The 22,254-nt window shown below is 47.0% G+C and overlaps 1 protein-coding gene across 2 annotated transcripts in view; it reads left to right on the plus strand.

Annotated features, from left to right (window-relative positions):
* The window catches only part of LOC141084146 (protein shisa-like-1a), an 84,374-nt gene that overhangs the window by 26,102 nt on the left and 36,018 nt on the right, over positions 1-22,254 (plus strand). The window lies entirely within an intron of this gene.

The raw sequence follows: 22,254 nt of genomic DNA on the forward strand, positions 1-22,254 counted from the left end.
AAAAATGGGGGTTATTTGGCTACAGTTGTGGGGGGGAGGGCTGGCTCCAGGTTTTCATGTGCCCTGGGCGAAAGAGCGCCCCTTTAACACATACCACAACTCATCATGCTCCGATACGGCAGAGAAATAGCGGTATAGTACAATGAAAAATACTTCACTTTTTACATCTCATGACGAGGCCCATCTATTTCTCCATACAGAATCATTGGTCCCATATAATGTTTGAAACAGTATATGATGAGCTCCACATAATGCTACAGTATATGTTGGTCCCCATGGATGAAGCTCCACTGTCTTATGGGCCCAAATAATGCTCCAAACATAATGGGCCCCATTTCTAATGCTCTAGTGTATAATGGTCCCTGTAAATGCTGCTCCAGTGTCTGATGTCCACCTTTGGAATGTTCCAGTGTATGGTGGGCCCCATCTATCATTCTCCAGAGTATAGTGCTCCCCAAAAATTGCTGTCCCAACATTGAAAACAATCAAATAAGTCTCCTCGCTAGGGAATCCCTGTACTTGTCTGGACTCCTCGTCGTCCCCATCTTCCATCTCACAGCACAGTATTTCAACTTTGCAAGTGCTGTGATCCTGAGCAAGCAGGGGGGGCCCACTCGTTGGCGACGGCACTGGCACAGGGCCCCTGATAGTACGGTGGTGTGTCTGATGGAGGGTGGGCCGAACCTGCACTTTCATCTGCAGCTTCCTCTTTGTCACCGTGTAAGATGGAACTGTATATGGGAAGGGTAACCTGAGTTTCATCAGGGTCAGATTCAGGCCGTGTAGCGTGCGAGGGGAATGTAGTGGTCTGGGTCAATGTACCAGCAGATTCATCGAGCAGTGGCTGGGCATCAGTGCACTTGTGTCGCCCCCAGGAGTACGGTCGCCACAGTGGCATTACCTTCTTCCTAGGGAGTGTGATGTCATGCTTGGGAGCAACGAACGATCTCTCTAGCAGGTTAACTGATTGGGCGGCGTTATTCCCACGAGTCATGACCCTCCAAACAGCGTTCATGAAGGCAAAGTATTTGTTTTACGCGGGCAGTATTGTTGCAAAGCTGAACCTTAAAGGAATGTCCAGAAGGGCACCACCAGGAGTGGAGCCTACGGTTAAATTCGACTCCACCTGGGAAACCTCAACCATGCCAGCTACAGAACAGATGCACACATTGCAAGCTTAATTCCGTTAACGAACGAGACTCCGTCATGCCCTGCGGTCCGAGTCCGGCTTACTAGAGGGACACGTGAGGCTCTGGCACATGAGATTGGCCAATAACTGGTGTGTCATGCCCTTACATGTCCGTGGCTGCATGTGCGCTACACTGAAAAGGCCAGCGTTTGTCGCTTACAGGTGCAGATAACCCGCTGAACAACGTTAGTGATGGGGATCACTGATTACAATTATTACCCGCGAACAATGATTTCCCAGTAAGTGTAGGTCAACCGCAGTTCCGGAATTAGGCCTAACCGTCATTCCTGAAAAAATGAAAAACTTACGTATGCAAACCACAGGTGCTGTAGCTTGCTTAACAGCTCGCCAGCCGTTCTCACGCCCAGTATGGATTACACGTGATTGCACAAAGGTGAGAAAGGGTACCGTATCCCCAGATAACATGTATGGATAGTGTACATATTCAAAATATATGTTTATACATCAGGAGGCAGGCTCAGACGGTGTTAGGCCCAGTATGGATTGCACGTGATTGCACAAAGGTTAGAAAGGGTACCGTATCCCCAGATAACATGTATGGATAGTGTACACATTCAAAATATATGTCTATACATCAGGAGGCAGGCTCAGACGGTGTTAGGCCCAGTATGGATTGCACGTGATTGCACAAAGGTTAGAAAGGGTACCGTATCCCCAGATAACATGTATGGATAGCGTACACATTCAAAATATATGTCTATACATCAGGAGGCAGGCTCAGACGGTGTTAGGCCCAGTATGGATTGCACGTGATTGCACAAAGGTGAGAAAGGGTACCGTATCCCCAGATAACATGTATGGATAGTGTACACATTCAAAATATATGTCTATACATCAGGAGGCAGGCTCAGACGGTGTTAGGCCCAGTATGGATTGCACATGATTGCACAAAGGTGAGAAAGGGTACCGTATCCCCAGATAACATGTATGGATAGCGTACACATTCAAAATATATGTCTATACATCAGGAGGCAGGCTCAAACGGTGTCAGGCACAGTATGGATTTGACGGCCCAGACTACACAGCGGAGGAGCAGGGAGAGGTAAAGATTGCAAATGCTGGGGCCCTGCCCAAGCAAGGGGGGCCCACTCGTGGGCGTCGGTACTGGCACTGGGCCCCTCATAGTACGGCGGAGTGTCTGACAGCGGGTGTACACCACCACCGTCAGAGACACTTGATTGCACTATGAGGGACCCTGTGCCAGTGCCCGCGCCCAAGAGTCGGCCTACCCACCTGTCCAGGGCAACGGCACTCGCACGGTGTCGTGCGCTAGGTGGTGACCCCGGCCATGGGGGGGGGGAGGCAGCACAGTTAGGGAGTTTTAGAAAGTGGCATATGTTGATGTTGGACATTCAGCTGATGCAAAAGGTGAAATAGGTCAAGTCCCAGGAAGAGGTGGACCAAAGCAAGCCATTTTTCTGTCACCCTATGTGTCATCAGGGGAAGGTGGGACAAAATCCTTGGAAACCCATGCGTGGTTCATTTTAATGAAGGTTAGATCATCCACATTTTGGGTTGACAGATGGGTCCTTTTTTCTGTCAGGATTGATCCAGCTGCACTGAAGACTCTTTCCGATAGCACACTTGCAGCTGGGCAAGCGAGCTCCTGTAAGGCATATTGTGCCAATTCAGGCCAGGTGTCCAGTTTAGCGGCCCAATAGTCAAAGGGGAATGACCTGTGTGGGAGAACATCGATATGGGAGGAAAAGTAGTTTGTAACCATAGTTGACAACTGCTGTCTCCTGTCACTTTCCATCGATGCAGTATTACCAGTTGTGTGAGCGGTACTTGAAAAATCAGTCCACAACATTGTCATGAAACCCCTGTCTCCAACGCCACTTCTGCTGTGTGCACCACGAACACCTCTGCCAAGCTAACCCCGGCCCGTACGGCTCGTGTGAGAACCATCACCGCTGCTGTGTGCTGGGAATGCCTCAAGCAACCGATTTACCAGAGTTGATTGTTTATTAGCCAATATTAGGTCAAGGTTCTCCTGTGGCATGATGTTTTGTAATTTGCCTTTATAGCGTGAATCCAGGATGCTGGCCAACCAGTAGTCGTCATCGTTCATCATTTTGGCAATGCGGGGGTCCCTTTTTAGGATCTTCAAGGCATAATCTGACATGTGGGCCAATGTTCCCGGTGTCAATGATGCACTGCGAGTGCTGGTTGGAGGAGCACTTTCTGGCAAATCCACATCCCTCCAGTCACGCACAAACCCTGTACCAGACCTTGCCACGCCAACATTTTCACTTGCCCCACGAGATGCATCCTCCTCCCCTAAGTAATCATCCCCATCATCCTCCTCCTCCTCTTCTTCCTCCACCTCGTCCAGGAGAGGTCCCTGAGCAGACAATGGCTGAATGTCATCAAGGATTCCCTCCTCCTCTTCCTCCTCATCAACATTGGCTGCAGAAGCCTGCTCCTTAAGGTGCGTCAAAGTTTGCATGAGCAGACGCATAAGTGGGATGCTCATGCTTAGGATGGCGTCGTCTGCGCTTACCAGCCGTGTGCATTCCTCAAAACACTGAAGGACTTTACAGAGGTCTTTCAGCTTCGACCACTGCACACCTGTCAACTCCATGTCTGCTCTCAAAGTGCCTGGCCGTGTATCCTCCCACAAATGCATTATGGCCTGCCTCTGCTCGCACAGCCGCTCCACCATGTGCAGGGTGGAGTTCCACCTTGTTGCAATGTCGATAATGAGGCGGTGGTTGGGAAGGTGGAGCAATCGCTGCAGCTTCTGCATACGAACGGAGTGTACAGGCGACCGGCGGATGTGCGCGCACAGTCTTCGCACCTTCTGGAGCAGGGCTGTTAACTCCGGATAATTTTTGAGGAAGCACTGCACCACCAGGTTCAAGGTGTGAGCCAAGCAAGGTATGTGGCTGAGTTTTGAAAGGGCTTTGGCTGCCACAAAATTATGGCCGTTATCACTAACTACCTTGCCTGCCTCAAGATGTACACTGCCCAGCCATGACTCAGTTTGTCGCTTCAAGTACTCGGCCAGCACCTCGGCGGTGTATCTGTCGCCCAAACACATCATCTGCAACACAGCCTGCTGACGCTTTCCACTAGCTGCTCGATCAGGGGACACCTCGTGTGCAACAGTGGCAGCTGCAGATGGAGTGCTCGTACGACTGCGCTCTGTGGACGAGCTTTCGCTTCTGGAGGAGGAGGAGGAGGGTCGAACGCCTACAGCCAACTGTTTCCTATACCGTGGGCTAGGCAGCACTGTCCCACCACCGCTGTCCCCTGTGGACCCTGCATCCACCACATTAACCCAGTGCGCAGTGATGGACACGTAACGGCCCTGGCCATGCCGACTGGACCATGCATCAGTTGTGAGGTGCACCTTTCCGCTCACTGACTGCTTGAGTGCATGGACAATGCGGTCTTTCACATGATGGTGGAGGGCTGGGATGGCTTTGCGAGAGAAGAAGTGGCGACTGGGTAGGTCATAGCGTGGTATTGCATAGGCCATGAGTTCGTGGAAAGCTGCGCTTTCCACCAACCGAAAGGGCATCATCTCAAACGAGATTAGTTTGGCAATGTGGGCGTTCAAACCCAGTGTACGCGGATGAGAGACTGAGTACTTTCTTGACCTACTCATAGTGTCTGGGAGGGTGAGCTGGACTTGAGAGCTGCATATGGTGGAAGTAGCGGTGGACAGGGCGGACTGAGAGAGGGTTGATGATGGTGATGGAGTTGGTGTTCTTTCTGATGGCCTAGAATCAGTCTTTCGTTGATATAACAGTGGGATTCCCTGACTGCTGTGGCCTTGCAACGACACCTCAACATTTGCTGCTGTGCTAACCGGTGGGCTTACAGTGGGGGAAACAATGCTGACTACCTTCGTTGTGATCAGTTGCACATGTGGCACTTGAGGTTTGGTGTTGTGTCCACGCTTGCAAGTGCATGGTGTTTAAATGTCTAAGCATGCAACTGGTATTCAAATTTTTCAGATTTTTCCCTCGGCTAAAGGTCTTTGCGCACTTCTTACAGATAACCTCGGCCTGATCATGAGGATTTTGTTCAAAAAAGTGCCACACTGCACTCTTCCTACTTTGGCAGACATTTTGTGGCCTAGCACGCTGTGATCTTTTGACCCTCTGGACAAGCTGTCCAGCAACTCTTTTGATTTTTGGAACCTGTCTTTGGAGTGCTCCGGGCCTGCCAGATAACAGCTGTTGCGATGTCGATGTCTGCTGTGGATGCTCCTCATCTGAGCTATTGGAAGCAGCACCCTCTTCCCCCAATGGATGCCAATCTGGGTCAACAACTGAGTCATCCATCACCTCCTCTTCAATGTCATGTGCACCTTCCTCTGTGTCACCGTGTATGGTGGTATAGTGTGCGGGAAGGGGCACCTGAGTCTCATCAGGGTCAGAATCTGGCTCTGTACACTGCGAGGACAATGTAGTGCTCTGAGTGAATGTACCAGCAGAATCATCCATCAGCGGCTGTGCATCAGTGCACTCCATGTCAGATTCATCTTGGCCTGGGTAATTCACCATTTGACTTGATAATCCAGGCATGGTATGTGAAAACAGCTCCATGGAGTAATCAGTAGTATGGCCTGCGTCATCCTTCAATCTTGGTTGGGGTGAAGGACACAAGGAAAGGTGTGGTTCATGAACATGAGCCTCCAATGACGACTCAGTGCTTTTACTTTTTACAACTGAAGAAGAGGAGGCGATAGAGCTGGAGGCTGAGTCAGCAATGTAAGACAAAACTTTTTCCTGATGCTCTGGCTTTAAAAGCGGTTTGCCAACTCCTAGAAAACTAAGCCTTCGAAGCCTTATGGAGCCAGACGATGACGCAGGCTCAACACCTCCTGCATTCAGTCCTATTTTGCTCTTGCCACTACCATCAGATCCACCACCAACACCATCATTACCAGCTGCCAACCCCCGCCCAATTCCACGGCCTCTTCCACCAGCCTTCCTCATTTTTGGTAGAAATGTAGACAAAATCCAACAAACTATATAGCAATGTAAAACAAGGTACAAGGTGTCCATAGGACAGGGGAGATTTTGAATTTCTGCTCACACTAGTGGACACTGGACACTTTTGGATTGTGTGAGGCCCACTGAATATCTGAGCGCTATGTCACAGGCTCGATGGCACAGCTGTGACCAAAGTGACTAGAGGATAAGTGAGATTTTGAATTTCTGCAGACACTTGTGGACACTGGACACTTTTGGATTGTGTGAGGCCCACTGAATATCTGAGCGCTATGTCACAGGCTCGATGGCACAGCTGTGACCAAAGTGACTAGAGGATAAGTGAGATTTTGAATTTCTGCAGACACTTGTGGACACTGGACACTTTTGGATTGTGTGAGGCCCACTGAATATCTGAGCGCTATGTCACAGGCTCGATGGCACAGCTGTGACCAAAGTGACTAGAGGATAAGTGAGATTTTGAAATTCTGCAGACACTTGTGGACACTGGACACTTTTGGATTGTGTGAGGCCCACTGAATATCTGAGCGCTATGTCACAGGCTCGATGGCACAGCTGTGACCAAAGTGACTAGAGGATAAGTGAGATTTTGAATTTCTGCAGACACTTGTGGACACTGGACACTTTTGGATTGTGTGAGGCCCACTGAATATCTGAGCGCTATGTCACAGGCTCGATGGCACAGCTGTGACCAAAGTGACTAGAGGATAAGGGAGATTTTGAATTTCTGCTCACACTAGTGGACACTGGACACTTTTGGATTGTGTGAGGCCCACTGAATATCTGAGCGCTATGTCACAGGCTCGATGGCACAGCTGTGACCAAAGTGACTAGAGGATAAGTGAGATTTTGAATTTCTGCAGACACTTGTGGACACTGGACACTTTTGGATTGTGTGAGGCCCACTGAATATCTGAGCGCTATGTCACAGGCTCGATGGCACAGCTGTGACCAAAGTGACTAGAAGATAAGTGAGATTTTGAATTTCTGCAGACACTTGTGGACACTGGACACTTTTGGATTGTGTGAGGCCCACTGAATATCTGAGCGCTATGTCACAGGCTCGATGGCACAGCTGTGACCAAAGTGACTAGAGGGTAAGTGAGATTTTGAATTTCTGCAGACAATTGTGGACACTGGACACTTTTGGATTGTGTGAGGCCCACTGAATATCTGAGCGCTATGTCACAGGCTCGATGGCACAGCTGTGACCAAAGTGACTAGAGGATAAGTGAGATTTTGAATTTCTGCAGACACTTGTGGACACTGGACACTTTTGGATTGTGTGAGGCCCACTGAATATCTGAGTGCTATGTCACAGGCTCGATGGCACAGCTGTGACCAAAGTGACTAGAGGATAAGTGAGATTTTGAATTTCTGCAGACACTTGTGGACACTGGACACTTTTGGATTGTGTGAGGCCCACTGAATATCTGAGCGCTATGTCACAGGCTCGATGGCACAGCTGTGACCAAAGTGACTAGAGGATAAGTGAGATTTTGAATTTCTGCAGACACTTGTGGACACTGGACACTTTTGGATTGTGTGAGGCCCACTGAATATCTGAGTGCTATGTCACAGGCTCGATGGCACAGCTGTGACCAAAGTGACTAGAGGATAAGTGAGATTTTGAATTTCTGCAGACACTTGTGGACACTGGACACTTTTGGATTGTGTGAGGCCCACTGAATATCTTAGCGCTATGTCACAGGCTCGATGGCACAGCTGTGACCAAAGTGACTAGAGGATAAGTGAGATTTTGAATTTCTGCAGACACTTGTGGACACTGGACACTTTTGGATTGTGTGAGGCCCACTGAATATCTGAGCGCTAAGTCACAGGCTCGATGGCACAGCTGTGACCAAAGTGACTAGAGGATAAGTGAGATTTTGAATTTCTGCAGACACTTGTGGACACTGGACACTTTTGGATTGTGTGAGGCCCACTGAATATCTGAGCGCTATGTCACAGGCTCGATGGCACAGCTGTGACCAAAGTGACTAGAGGATAAGTGAGATTTTGAATTTCTGCAGACACTTGTGGACACTGGACACTTTTGGATTGTGTGAGGCCCACTGAATATCTGAGCGCTAAGTCACAGGCTCGATGGCACAGCTGTGGCCAAAGTGACTAGAGGATAAGTGAGATTTTGAATTTCTGCCGACACTTGTGGACACTGGACACTTTGGGATTGTGTGAGGCCCACTGAATATCTGAGCGCTATGTCACAGGCTCGATGGCACAGCTGTGACCAAAGTGACTAGAGGATAAGTGAGATTTTGAATTTCTGCAGACACTTGTGGACACTGGACACTTTTGGATTGTGTGAGGCCCACTGAATATCTGAGCGCTATGTCACAGGCTCGATGGCACAGCTGTGACCAACGTGACTAGAGGATAAGTGAGATTTTGAATTTCTGCAGACACTTGTGGACACTGGACACTTTTGGATTGTGTGAGGCTCACTGAATATCTGAGCGCTATGTCACAGGCTTGATGGCACAGCTGTGACCAAAGTGACTAGAGGATAAGTGAGATTTTGAATTTCTGCAGACACTTGTGGACACTGGACACTTTTGGATTGTGTGAGGCCCACTCAATATCTGAGCGCTATGTCACAGGCTCGATGGCACAGCTGTGACCAAAGTGACTAGAGGATAAGTGAGATTTTGAATTTCTGCAGACACTTGTGTACACTGGACACTTTTGGATTGTGTGAGGCCCACTGAATATCTGAGCGCTATGTCACAGGCTCGATGGCACAGCTGTGACCAAAGTGACTAGAGGATAAGTGAGATTTTGAATTTCTGCAGACACTTGTGGACACTGGACACTTTTGGATTGTGTGAGGCCCACTGAATATCTGAGCGCTATGTCACAGGCTCGATGGCACAGCTGTGACCAAAGTGACTAGAGGATAAGTGAGATTTTGAATTTCTGCAGTCACTTGTGGACACTGGACACTTTTGGATTGTGTGAGGCCCACTGAATATCTGAGCGCTATGTCACAGGCTCAATGACACAGCTGTGACCAAAGTGACTAGAGGATAAGTGAGATTTTGAATTTCTGCAGACACTTGTGGACACTGGACACTTTTGGATTGTGTGAGGCCCACTGAATATCTGAGCGCTATGTCACAGGCTCGATGGCACAGCTGTGACCAAAGTGACTAGAGGATAAGTGAGATTTTGAATTTCTGCAGACACTGGACACTTTTGGATTGTGTGAGGCCCACTGAATATCTGAGCGCTATGTCACAGGCTCGATGGCACAGCTGTGACCAAAGTGACTAGAGGATAAGTGAGATTTTGAATTTCTGCAGACACTTGTGGACACTGGACACTTTTGGATTGTGTGAGGCCCACTGAATATCTGAGCGCTATGTCACAGGCTCGATGGCACAGCTGTGACCAAAGTGACTAGAGGATAAGTGAGATTTTGAATTTCTGCAGACACTTGTGGACACTGGACACTTTTGGATTGTGTGAGGCCCACTGAATATCTGAGCGCTATGTCACAGGCTCGATGGCACAGCTGTGACCAAAGTGAATAGAGGATAAGTGAGATTTTGAATTTCTGCAGACACTTGTGGACACTGGACACTTTTGGATTGTGTGAGGCCCACTGAATATCTGAGCGCTATGTCACAGGTTCGATGGCACAGCTGTGACCAAAGTGACTAGAGGATAAGTGAGATTTTGAATTTCTGCAGACACTTGTGGACACTGGACACTTTTGGATTGTGTGAGGCCCACTGAATATCTGAGCGCTATGTCACAGGCTCGATGGCACAGCTGTGACCAAAGTGACTAGAGGATAAGTGAGATTTTGAATTTCTGCAGACACTTGTGGACACTGGACACTTTTGGATTGTGTGAGGCCCACTGAATATCTGAGCGCTATGTCACAGGCTCGATGGCACAGCTGTGACCAAAGTGACTAGAGGATAAGTGAGATTTTGAATTTCTGCTCACACTAGTGGACACTGGACACTTTTGGATTGTGTGAGGCCCACTGAATATCTGAGCGCTATGTCACAGGCTCGATGGCACAGCTGTGACCAAAGTGACTAGAGGATAAGGGAGATTTTGAATTTCTGCAGACACTTGTGGACACTGGACACTTTTGGATTGTGTGAGGCCCACTGAATATCTGAGCGCTATGTCACAGGCTCGATGGCACAGCTGTGACCAAAGTGACTAGAGGATAAGTGAGATTTTGAATTTCTGCAGACACTTGTTGACACTGGACACTTTTGGATTGTGTGAGGCCCACTGAATATCTGAGCGCTATGTCACAGGCTCGATGGCACAGCTGTGACCAAAGTGACTAGAGGATAAGTGAGATTTTGAATTTCTGCAGACACTTGTGGACACTGGACACTTTTGGATTGTGTGAGGCCCACTGAATATCTGAGCGCTATGTCACAGGCTCGATGGCACAGCTGTGACCAAAGTGACTAGAGGATAAGGGAGATTTTGAATTTCTGCAGACACTTGTGGACACTGGACACTTTTGGATTGTGTGAGGCCCACTGAATATCTGAGCGCTATGTCACAGGCTCGATGGCACAGCTGTGACCAAAGTGACTAGAGGATAAGTGAGATTTTGAATTTCTGCAGACACTGGACACTTTTGGATTGTGTGAGGCCCACTGAATATCTGAGCGCTATGTCACAGGCTCGATGGCACAGCTGTGACCAAAGTGACTAGAGGATAAGTGAGATTTTGAATTTCTGCAGACACTTGTGGACACTGGACACTTTTGGATTGTGTGAGGCCCACTGAATATCTGAGCGCTATGTCACAGGCTCGATGGCACAGCTGTGACCAAAGTGACTAGAGGATAAGTGAGATTTTGAATTTCTGCAGACACTTGTGGACACTGGACACTTTTGGATTGTGTGAGGCCCACTGAATATCTGAGCGCTATGTCACAGGCTCGATGGCACAGCTGTGACCAAAGTGACTAGAGGATAAGTGAGATTTTGAATTTCTGCAGACACTTGTGGACACTGGACACTTTTGGATTGTGTGAGGCCCACTGAATATCTGAGCGCTATGTCACAGGCTCGATGGCACAGCTGTGACCAAAGTGACTAGAGGATAAGTGAGATTTTGAATTTCTGCAGACACTTGTGGACACTGGACACTTTTGGATTGTGTGAGGCCCACTGAATATCTGAGCGCTATGTCACATGCTCGATGGCACAGCTGTGACCAAAGTGACTAGAGGATAAGTGAGATTTTGAATTTCTGCAGACACTTGTGGACACTGGACACTTTTGGATTGTGTGAGGCCCACTGAATATCTGAGCGCTATGTCACAGGCTTGATGGCACAGCTGTGACCAAAGTGACTAGAGGATAAGTGAGATTTTGAATTTCTGCAGACACTTGTGGACACTGGACACTTTTGGATTGTGTGAGGCCCACTGAATATCTGAGCGCTATGTCACAGGCTCGATGGCACAGCTGTGACCAAAGTGACTAGAGGATAAGTGAGATTTTGAATTTCTGCTCACACTAGTGGACACTGGACACTTTTGGATTGTGTGAGGCCCACTGAATATCTGAGCGCTATGTCACAGGCTCGATGGCACAGCTGTGACCAAAGTGACTAGAGGATAAGTGAGATTTTGAATTTCTGCAGACACTGGACACTTTTGGATTGTGTGAGGCCCACTGAATATCTGAGCGCTATGTCACAGGCTCGATGGCACAGCTGTGACCAAAGTGACTAGAGGATAAGTGAGATTTTGAATTTCTGCAGACACTTGTGGACACTGGACACTTTTGGATTGTGTGAGGCCCACTGAATATCTGAGCGCTATGTCACAGGCTCGATGGCACAGCTGTGACCAAAGTGACTAGAGGATAAGTGAGATTTTGAATTTCTGCAGACACTTGTGGACACTGGACACTTTTGGATTGTGTGAGGCCCACTGAATATCTGAGCGCTATGTCACAGGCTCGATGGCACAGCTGTGACCAAAGTGACTAGAGGATAAGTGAGATTTTGAATTTCTGCAGACACTGGACACTTTTGGATTGTGTGAGGCCCACTGAATATCTGAGCGCTATGTCACAGGCTCGATGGCACAGCTGTGACCAAAGTGACTAGAGGATAAGTGAGATTTTGAATTTCTGCAGACACTTGTGGACACTGGACACTTTTGGATTGTGTGAGGCCCACTGAATATCTGAGCGCTATGTCACAGGCTCGATGGCACAGCTGTGACCAAAGTGACTAGAGGATAAGTGAGATTTTGAATTTCTGCAGACACTTGTGGACACTGGACACTTTTGGATTGTGTGAGGCCCACTGAATATCTGAGCGCTATGTCACAGGCTCGATGGCACAGCTGTGACCAAAGTGACTAGAGGATAAGTGAGATTTTGAATTTCTGCAGACACTTGTGGACACTGGACACTTTTGGATTGTGTGAGGCCCACTGAATATCTGAGCGCTATGTCACATGCTCGATGGCACAGCTGTGACCAAAGTGACTAGAGGATAAGTGAGATTTTGAATTTCTGCAGACACTTGTGGACACTGGACACTTTTGGATTGTGTGAGGCCCACTGAATATCTGAGCGCTATGTCACAGGCTTGATGGCACAGCTGTGACCAAAGTGACTAGAGGATAAGTGAGATTTTGAATTTCTGCAGACACTTGTGGACACTGGACACTTTTGGATTGTGTGAGGCCCACTGAATATCTGAGCGCTATGTCACAGGCTCGATGGCACAGCTGTGACCAAAGTGACTAGAGGATAAGTGAGATTTTGAATTTCTGCTCACACTAGTGGACACTGGACACTTTTGGATTGTGTGAGGCCCACTGAATATCTGAGCACTATGTCACAGGCTCGATGGCACAGCTGTGACCAAAGTGACTAGAGGATAAGGGAGATTTTGAATTTCTGCAGACACTTGTGGACACTGGACACTTTTGGATTGTGTGAGGCCCACTGAATATCTGAGCGCTATGTCACAGGCTCGATGGCACAGCTGTGACCAAAGTGACTAGAGGATAAGGGAGATTTTGAATTTCTGCAGACACTTGTGGACTCTGGACACTTTTGGATTGTGTGAGGCCCACTGAATATCTGAGCGCTATGTCACAGGCTCGATGGCACAGCTGTGACCAAAGTGACTAGAGGATAAGTGAGATTTTGAATTTCTGCAGACACTGGACACTTTTGGATTGTGTGAGGCCCACTGAATATCTGAGCGCTATGTCACAGGCTCGATGGCACAGCTGTGACCAAAGTGACTAGAGGATAAGTGAGATTTTGAATTTCTGCAGACACTTGTGGACACTGGACACATTTGGATTGTGTGAGGCCCACTGAATATCTGAGCGCTATGTCACAGGCTCGATGGCACAGCTGTGACCAAAGTGACTAGAGGATAAGTGAGATTTTGAATTTCTGCAGACACTGGACACTTTTGGATTGTGTGAGGCCCACTGAATATCTGAGCGCTATGTCACAGGCTCGATGGCACAGCTGTGACCAAAGTGACTAGAGGATAAGTGAGATTTTGAATTTCTGCAGACACTTGTGGACACTGGACACTTTTGGATTGTGTGAGGCCCACTGAATATCTGAGCGCTATGTCACAGGCTCGATGGCACAGCTGTGACCAAAGTGACTAGAGGATAAGTGAGATTTTGAATTTCTGCAGACACTTGTGGACACTGGACACTTTTGGATTGTGTGAGGCCCACTGAATATCTGAGCGCTATGTCACAGGCTCGATGGCACAGCTGTGACCAAAGTGACTAGAGGATAAGTGAGATTTTGAATTTCTGCAGACACTTGTGGACACTGGACACTTTTGGATTGTGTGAGGCCCACTGAATATCTGAGCGCTATGTCACAGGCTTGATGGCACAGCTGTGACCAAAGTGACTAGAGGATAAGTGAGATTTTGAATTTCTGCAGACACTTGTGGACACTGGACACTTTTGGATTGTGTGAGGCCCACTGAATATCTGAGCGCTATGTCACAGGCTCGATGGCACAGCTGTGACCAAAGTGACTAGAGGATAAGTGAGATTTTGAATTTCTGCAGACACTTGTGTACACTGGACACTTTTGGATTGTGTGAGGCCCACTGAATATCTGAGCGCTATGTCACAGGCTCGATGGCACAGCTGTGACCAAAGTGACTAGAGGATAAGTGAGATTTTGAATTTCTGCAGACACTTGTGGACGCTGGACACTTTTGGATTGTGTGAGGCCCACTGAATATCTGAGCGCTATGTCACAGGCTCGATGGCACAGCTGTGACCAAAGTGACTAGAGGATAAGTGAGATTTTGAATTTCTGCAGACACTTGTGGACACTGGACACTTTTGGATTGTGTGAGGCCCACTGAATATCTGAGCGCTATGTCACAGGCTCGATGGCACAGCTGTGACCAAAGTGACTAGAGGATAAGTGAGATTTTGAATTTCTGCAGACACTGGACACTTTTGGATTGTGTGAGGCCCACTGAATATCTGAGCGCTATGTCACAGGCTCGATGGCACAGCTGTGACCAAAGTGACTAGAGGATAAGTGAGATTTTGAATTTCTGCAGACACTTGTGGACACTGGACACTTTTGGATTGTGTGAGGCCCACTGAATATCACAGCGCTATGTCACAGGCAGAAATTGGCTAGTGTATCACAAACTACAAGGTGTATGTAGAATTGGGCAGAGTAGGAATCTCCCTAGAGTGCAGGTCTGTAAGAACGGAACATGTCCTCGACTTATTCTCACAGAGTGACACAGATAGCTTCACTGTGGCTGTGATAACAGCCGTTACACGGTACTGTGGGAGGAGCGTACACCGCTGTATGGTGTGAAAAAATGCACGCTCAGTACCTCAGCAGGACAAAAAAAAAATTGGGATTGCTTTTAAAAAAGCAGTTTGCAGCTCAGTACCTCAGCAGGACAAAAAAAAAAATTGGGATTGCTTTTAAAAAAGCAGTTTGCAGAGCAGTGGGTAAACAGCAATGCAGCTGTCAGGAAGCCTTAGAAGGCAGCCCAACAACCAACACCACTGATACACCACAATATAGCCTCCCCTTGCACTGCACACACAGTGACTGGTGTGTTGTACAGGCACAATCGCTAGCAGCAGAAGCAGTTTTTTTTTCTTCTTCCCTGCCTAACACTCTTCCTACAGAATCAGCAGCAACCTCTCCCTATGCTAAGATCGGCAGAAGTAAGATGGCGGTCGGCATGCACGCCCTTTTATACCCCCTGTGACGCCCACCAAAGCAAGCCAATCACTTGCATGCCCTTCTGAAAGATGGTGGTGACCCGTGCCTATGTCATCACGTTGCCCACAGTGTCTGTGGATCCTGATTGGCTGATAAAGAGCGCAAAACAAACTTTTGAAACACGACTTTGGCGTGTAAGTCGCCGACCTCGTGGCCGACCTTATCCTAGGGTCGGGTTTCGTTTCATGAGACCCGACTTTGCCAAAAGTCGGCGACTCTTGAAATTTTTCGACCCGTTTCGCTCAACTCTAGTGTTGACGAACCTTTGGCTTCTGACATTCCAAACTGGTTTAGTATTGCAGAAATTTAAGAACTTTGGTTGAGAAGAAAACTTCCATCCTCCTCTCTCTGGATTTGGATTCCCAAATAATAAGTCACATTTCCAAGGCCCTTAGTCTCAAAGTGCTAGTTGATAATTTCACCTAGCTCTGCAATTTCTCTTTCATTGTGGTAGCTCAGTAAGCTCCCATGTCTGGAGTTGGTGAATGGACTCCAGCTCCTCATTAGCAGCATTTATCCACTTCTGCTTCTTGTGGACAGGTAGTTTTTGCATCTCTTTCCATAACTGTGGCTCTGGTTCAGGAAGTCTTCTGACCATATAAGAAAGGCGTATAGCTGGGATACCTTTCTTTGGCCTTTCTGATCTCCTCACTGGAGGTTGACTTGGTTCTTCTGTGTCTTCCTTGGTTGCTTCAGAGCTTAGCTTATCCATACTTCAGTGTTTTCCTTTTTGGTGTCTGGGTTTGGTGATTGAGATTCTTGTTCTTGCTTCTTGGGTTGAATTACTGGTGTAACTTCATGGAATCTTAGTGATACAGAGTTTTCATCAATCACTACATCTCTGCTGATTGTTCCTGTGTTGGTCTATGGGTCCAGGATTCTGTATCCCTTTTGAGTTTTGCTATAGCCCACCAGGACTCCATGTTTTGCGTGTGATTCCCACTTGGAAACTGGACAGTGGAGGTAGCGATGTCCTACTTCTGAAGTCATTTCGTGACCATTAGCTAAGATGACCTTTTCTGACTTGCTTTCATTAAGGTCAGTGAATAAATCCTTGTTATTTGTCATATGACTGCTTGCACCAGAATCTATAAACCATATATGCTTTGCAGATGGGCCTGCACTGGCATTAAATGCAGCTTCAACACATGCAGAATCTTTCTTTACAGCTGTTTTAACCCTTTGATGACTGTTCTGCTTTTTAAGCTGACTCAGTCTTGCTTTTCAAATTATGCAGTCTGCTTTAAGGTGGCCAGACTTTTTACAGACAAAACATTCACAAGTTTCTCTTAGGATTTCCCTAAATATAAGAGCAATCTGTGTCTTTAATGCTGTTTCTACTCTGAATTCATTACTGATGCTTACATGCTGCGGTTTTCTCTTGAATTGATCCACAAGTTTGCCTTTAGCATACTCTAGTGTCAGCTCATCATCTGGCTATGCATCTAGTGCAGTCACAAGTGTGTCCTAACTTTCTGTAAGACCACTTAATAGAAGTGCAGCAACATGAAAATCTTTAATTTCTTCTCCAATACCCTTGAGACGCTCCACAATCTCTAGGGTGTTTCTTATATAGTCCTGCATATTCTGTCCATCACTTAGCTTTGACTGATACAGTTTTCTCATGAGATAAAGCTTATTGCTGAGATTTGATCTTTCATGCACTTTCTATCACTCATCCCACATCTCCTTTTGTTGGCAGCGGATTATTCAGGATATTCCCCAAGCATGTGACAACAGAGCTTCTTTATCCTGAAACAAACAGGAACCATATATGATAAGATTAACAGATCAGGAATAAATCATTTGTATGTCTCTATCTGTGCAACATCTACAGCAGGCTGCTCTCTCATACACAGACACAGGAAAAACAGGAACTACAGTCACATGCTCTCCCTGTGTGAGCCTCTGGCATTTTTTTTGTTCTATCTTTATGAACATCATACAAATCTAGCAACTAAACACTCATAGACAGGAATGGATTTGCTGCACCAAACATATTCCAACAGGGATAGATGGATGGATAGATAGATAAATAGATAGATAGAGCTCTGGCAAAAATTAAGAGACCACTGCGCAGTTTTATAAAAATCAGCTTCTCTACATGTCTGACAGCCATTCCATTCCAGTGTCAGTTGAATTCCAACCAGAGTACACCTCATTCTACTTAATGTGCTTCTGATTAGGTGATCAACTGAACCAAATCTTATTTAACGAAGGAAAGTGTAAAAAACCCTGCTGTGGTGTTCACAATCCTCTTGTAAAAGGACAAGCTGGATGGCAAAACAAGTGCTAGTAATATCACAAAAGTAATAGGAATGAAAAAATAACTTTTAACCAAGCCAAAGCAGTTGAAAAGAAAGGTCTTGAGTGAGGAAAAGAAGGGTTCAATTCTGGCTTTACTAGCAGAGGGATACAGTGAGCGTCATGTTGCCGCCATCCTTAAAATTTCTAAGACGGCAGTCCATTACAACAAGGTCAGGCAGCAGACACTGGGGACAACAAAGCTACAGACCGGCAGAGGGCGAAAACGACCCTCCACTGACCAGGATGACCGTCATCTTATTCAAATGTCACTCAGCAACCGTAGGATGACAACAAGTGACCTACAAAAGGAATGGGAAATGGCAGCTGGGGTGAAGTGCACGGCAAGAACAGTTCGTAACAGGCTCCTAGAGGCAGGGCTCAAGTCATGCAAAGCTAGAAAAAAGCCTTTCATGAATGAGAAGCAAAGGAGAGCCAGGCTGAAGTTTGCCAAAGACCATAAGAATTGGACCACAGAGGACTGGAGTAAGGTAATTTTCTCCGATGAGTCTAATTTTCAGCTTTGCCCAACACCTGATCGTCTAATGGTTAGACGGCGACCTGGAGAGGCGTACAAGCCACAGTGTCTTGCACCCACTGTAAAATTTGGAGGAGGATCAGTGATGATCTGGGGATGCTTCAGCAAGGCTGGAATTGGGCAGGTTAATCTTTGCGAAGGAAGTATGAATCAAGCCGCATAAAAGGTTATTCTGGAAAAACAGTTGACTCTTTCTGCTCAGGCAATGTTCCCCAACTCTGAGGACTGTTTTTTTTCCAGCAGGACAATGTGCCATGCCACACAGCATGGTCAATCAATGTGTGAATAAACGAACACCACATCAAATCCCTGTCATGGCCAGCCCAATCTCCAGACCTGAACCCCATTGAAAACCTCTGGAATGTAATCAAGAGGAAGAAGGATAGTCACAAGCCATCAAACAAAGAACAACTGCTTAAAGTTTTGTACCAGGAGTGGTATAAGGTCAACTAAAAGCAGTGTGAAAGACTGGTGGAAAGCATGCCAAGACGCATGAAAGCTGTGATTAAAAATTATGGTTATTCCACAAAATATTGATTTCTGAACTCTTCCTGAGTTAAAACATTAGTATTGTTGCTTCTAAATGATTATGAACTTGCTTTCTTAGCATCATTTGAGGTCTGCAAGCATTGCATTTTTTTGTTATTTTGACCATTTTTCATTTTCTGAAAATAAATACAAAATTTAGTGCTTGGAAATTCGAAGACATATTGTCAGTAGTTTTTAAAATACTAGATGGAGGCCTGATTGTTATGAATGGGTCACCGAGGAGGATAGCAGGACCAGGCTAAGCCACAGAAAACCAGAGAGGTTGGTAACTAAGTGGATTGCAGACCCCTGATCCTATCCACACAACTAGCAGTAGCTGTGGAGCGTACCTACGATGCCCTAGACGCCTCGGCACAGCCGGAGAACTAACTCAGCCTAAAGCAAGAAAGGTGAAATCTAAACTGCCCCGGAGCAGACCCCATAGGAATAGACAGCCCCTAAACATATACTGTCGGTGAGACAAGATGAAAACACATACGCAGGCAGAAAAATAGACTGAGCAAATGATGGGGCCCAAACTGACCAGACAGGACAGGAAAGGAAAGACACTGTCTGCAATCACGCAAAAAAACCTGAAAAATCCAACACATCTGATGCACAAAAAACACTGAAGTCACACGACTTCGCCCCCACTATATCAGCAATCTGGTATATACTGAAAGCAAAGCAAAAAGAGACCAATATAACAGGGGAAAAAACAAACTGACACAAGCAGAAACATATGGGCGGTGGTCCAGCACAGCCCCATCAGGAGCAAGCTGACCCGCACAAAGCAGAGATAGACAAAACCAGATCAAATGCAAAAAGATTAGCAATGAGCCATGTTAGCAGCGGATTAATCAGCGTAACATCCAGAGTCAGTAACACAGAATGTAGATTTATTCATATCCAGGTTGAACAGCTTACAGCATGAAATGTGATCAGTCTGGTATCTGCTGTGGCTTGCAGCATGGGAGCATTGCAACAACAAGAAGGGAAGAGAAGGAGGGGGCATCCTGTCTGTTTGTTTTTTTTCACTGAACTTTGTTAACAATCTCACAATATGCACAATATATAAAACAGTACAGTAGTAGTTGTAGCAATACATACAGATCAATATGCATTATTCCAACAAGCCACTTAGCTGAACCATGCAGGAACAGAGCAGGAGACATCAGACCTCAGAAGGCACAGGAAGAAAATCACCAGCAGGGATTGAAGGAAGTCAGCTGTCTTAAATACACCAGTCAGAAACCCCAGATCTCCAATCGTCATCATCATTATCAGGTGGCAAGCTTCTGTCAATCTGACCAGCTCCACTACCTCTAGTAACCACCAGAGGGAGCCCAGAAAGAGAACTCGCAACACCTCTGTTAATCTGACCAGCTCCACTACCTTCAGTAACCACCAGAGGGAGCCCAGAAAGAGAATTCACAACACCTGATGCTATTGCATTGGGAGGGCGTTAATGTCTCAATGGGGCAGGCTTTGCAGCATTGAGAATCACTCCCCCCATGTGCTCACCCACCTATCCATTCTCTCTTTCTCCATGTGCTGACTTCTGTCTGTGCTTTCTTCTTTGACCTGTCTACCCCATGTGCTATCCCCCTTGTCTGCTGTCTCTCTCCTTCCTGTGCTATGTTCTCCCCTCCTGTGCTCTCCCATTTAAGCTGTCTCCCCCTGTGCTCTGTCTTTCTCACCCCATGTACAGAGCATACCACAGCTCCTGGGCAGGGGAGGAAGCAAAAGTCAATACTGACATTACAGCAGGAGATCACAGAGGATACATTTTGTGAGGTAAAATATTGTTCAAAAACAGTAAGTGAAATATTTTACCTCACAAAATGAATCCTCTGTGATCCCCTGCTGTGATGTCAATGTTGTCTTTTGCTTCCTCCCCTGCCCAGGAGATGCGGTATGCTCCTTACACGGTCAGACACAGACAATTTTTAAAATGAACTTTCGTTCATGGGAAAACCCCTTTAATGTGACCGGCTTCCTCTGCCTGTAGACACATCACACTTCTGCCATCAGGATCAGCCAAATGATTCACTGCGCCTGTGCGGAATTCGTGCAGGTGCAGTGCAACGGTGTTCCGCTGGTGGTACCGCGCAAGAGGCTGCTTGAGTGTGTGAGTGTGAGTCTGAGTGTGTGAGTCTGAGTGTGTGAGTGTGGTGCATACGGCCTATAGAGTGTGTATGTGTGGTGCAGCGGTGTTCCGCTGGTGGTACCGCGCAATAGGTTGGTACCAGCAGCAGTTTCCATATTGAGACACCCATCACTTGGGTGTCCCAATATGGCGGTCAGTGAACTTCCTCCGCTTGGAATTCTGGGATACGATGACATCTGGACAGAGCAGGAAATGAAAACATTGCAAGGCAATTATATAAATAGAAAAGAGCAATTTACATTTTACTCAAAAATATACACTCACTGGCCACTTTATTAGGTACACCATGCTAGTAAGGGGTTGGACCCCCTTTTGCCTTCAGAACTGCCTCAATTCTTCGTGGCAGAGATTCAACAAGGTGCTGGAAGCATTCCTCAGAGATTTTGGACCATATTGACATGATGGCATCACACAGTTGGCGCAGATTTGTCGGCTGCACATCCCTGATGCGAATCTCCCGTTCCACCACATCCCAAAGATGCTCTATTGGATTGAGATCTGGTGACTGAGGAGGCCATTTGAGTACAGTAAACTCATTGTCATGTTCAAGAAACCAATCTGAGATGATTCGAGCTTTATGACATGGCGCATTATCCTGCTGAAAGTAGCCATCAGATGTTGGGTACATTGTGGTCATAAAGGGATGGACATGGTCAGCAACAATACTCAGGTAGGCTGTGGCGTTGCAACGATGCTCAATTGGTACCAAGGGGCCCAAAGAGTGCCCAGAAAAAATTCCCCACACCATGACACCACCACCACCAGCCTGAACCGTTGATACAAGGCAGGATGGATCCATGCTTTCATGTTGTTTACGCCAAATTCTGACCCTACCATCCGAATGTCGCAGCAGAAATCGAGACTCATCAGACCAGGCAACGTTTTTCCAATCTTCTACTGTCCAATTTCGATGAGCTTGTGCAAATTGTAGCCTCAGTTTCCTGTTCTTAGCTGAGAGGAGTGGTACCCAGTGTGGTCTTCTGCTGCTGTAGCCCATCTGCCTCAAAGTTCGACGCACTGTGCGTTCAGAGATGCTCTTCTGCCTACCTTGGTTGTAACGGGTGGCAATTTGAGTCACTGTTGCCTTTCTATCAGCTCGAACCAGTCTGCCCATTCTCCTCTGACCTCTGGCATCAACATGGCATTTCCGGCCACAGAACTGCCGCTCACTGGATTTTTTTTCTTTTTCGGACCATTCTCTGTAAACCCTAGAGATGGTTGTGCGTGAAAATCCCAGTAGATCAGCAGTTTCTGA

Source organism: Dendrobates tinctorius, unplaced genomic scaffold, assembly GCF_039654945.1.
Source record: "Dendrobates tinctorius isolate UK_male_01 unplaced genomic scaffold, ASM3965494v1 ptg000022l, whole genome shotgun sequence".
Lineage (NCBI taxonomy): Eukaryota > Metazoa > Chordata > Amphibia > Anura > Dendrobatidae > Dendrobates > Dendrobates tinctorius.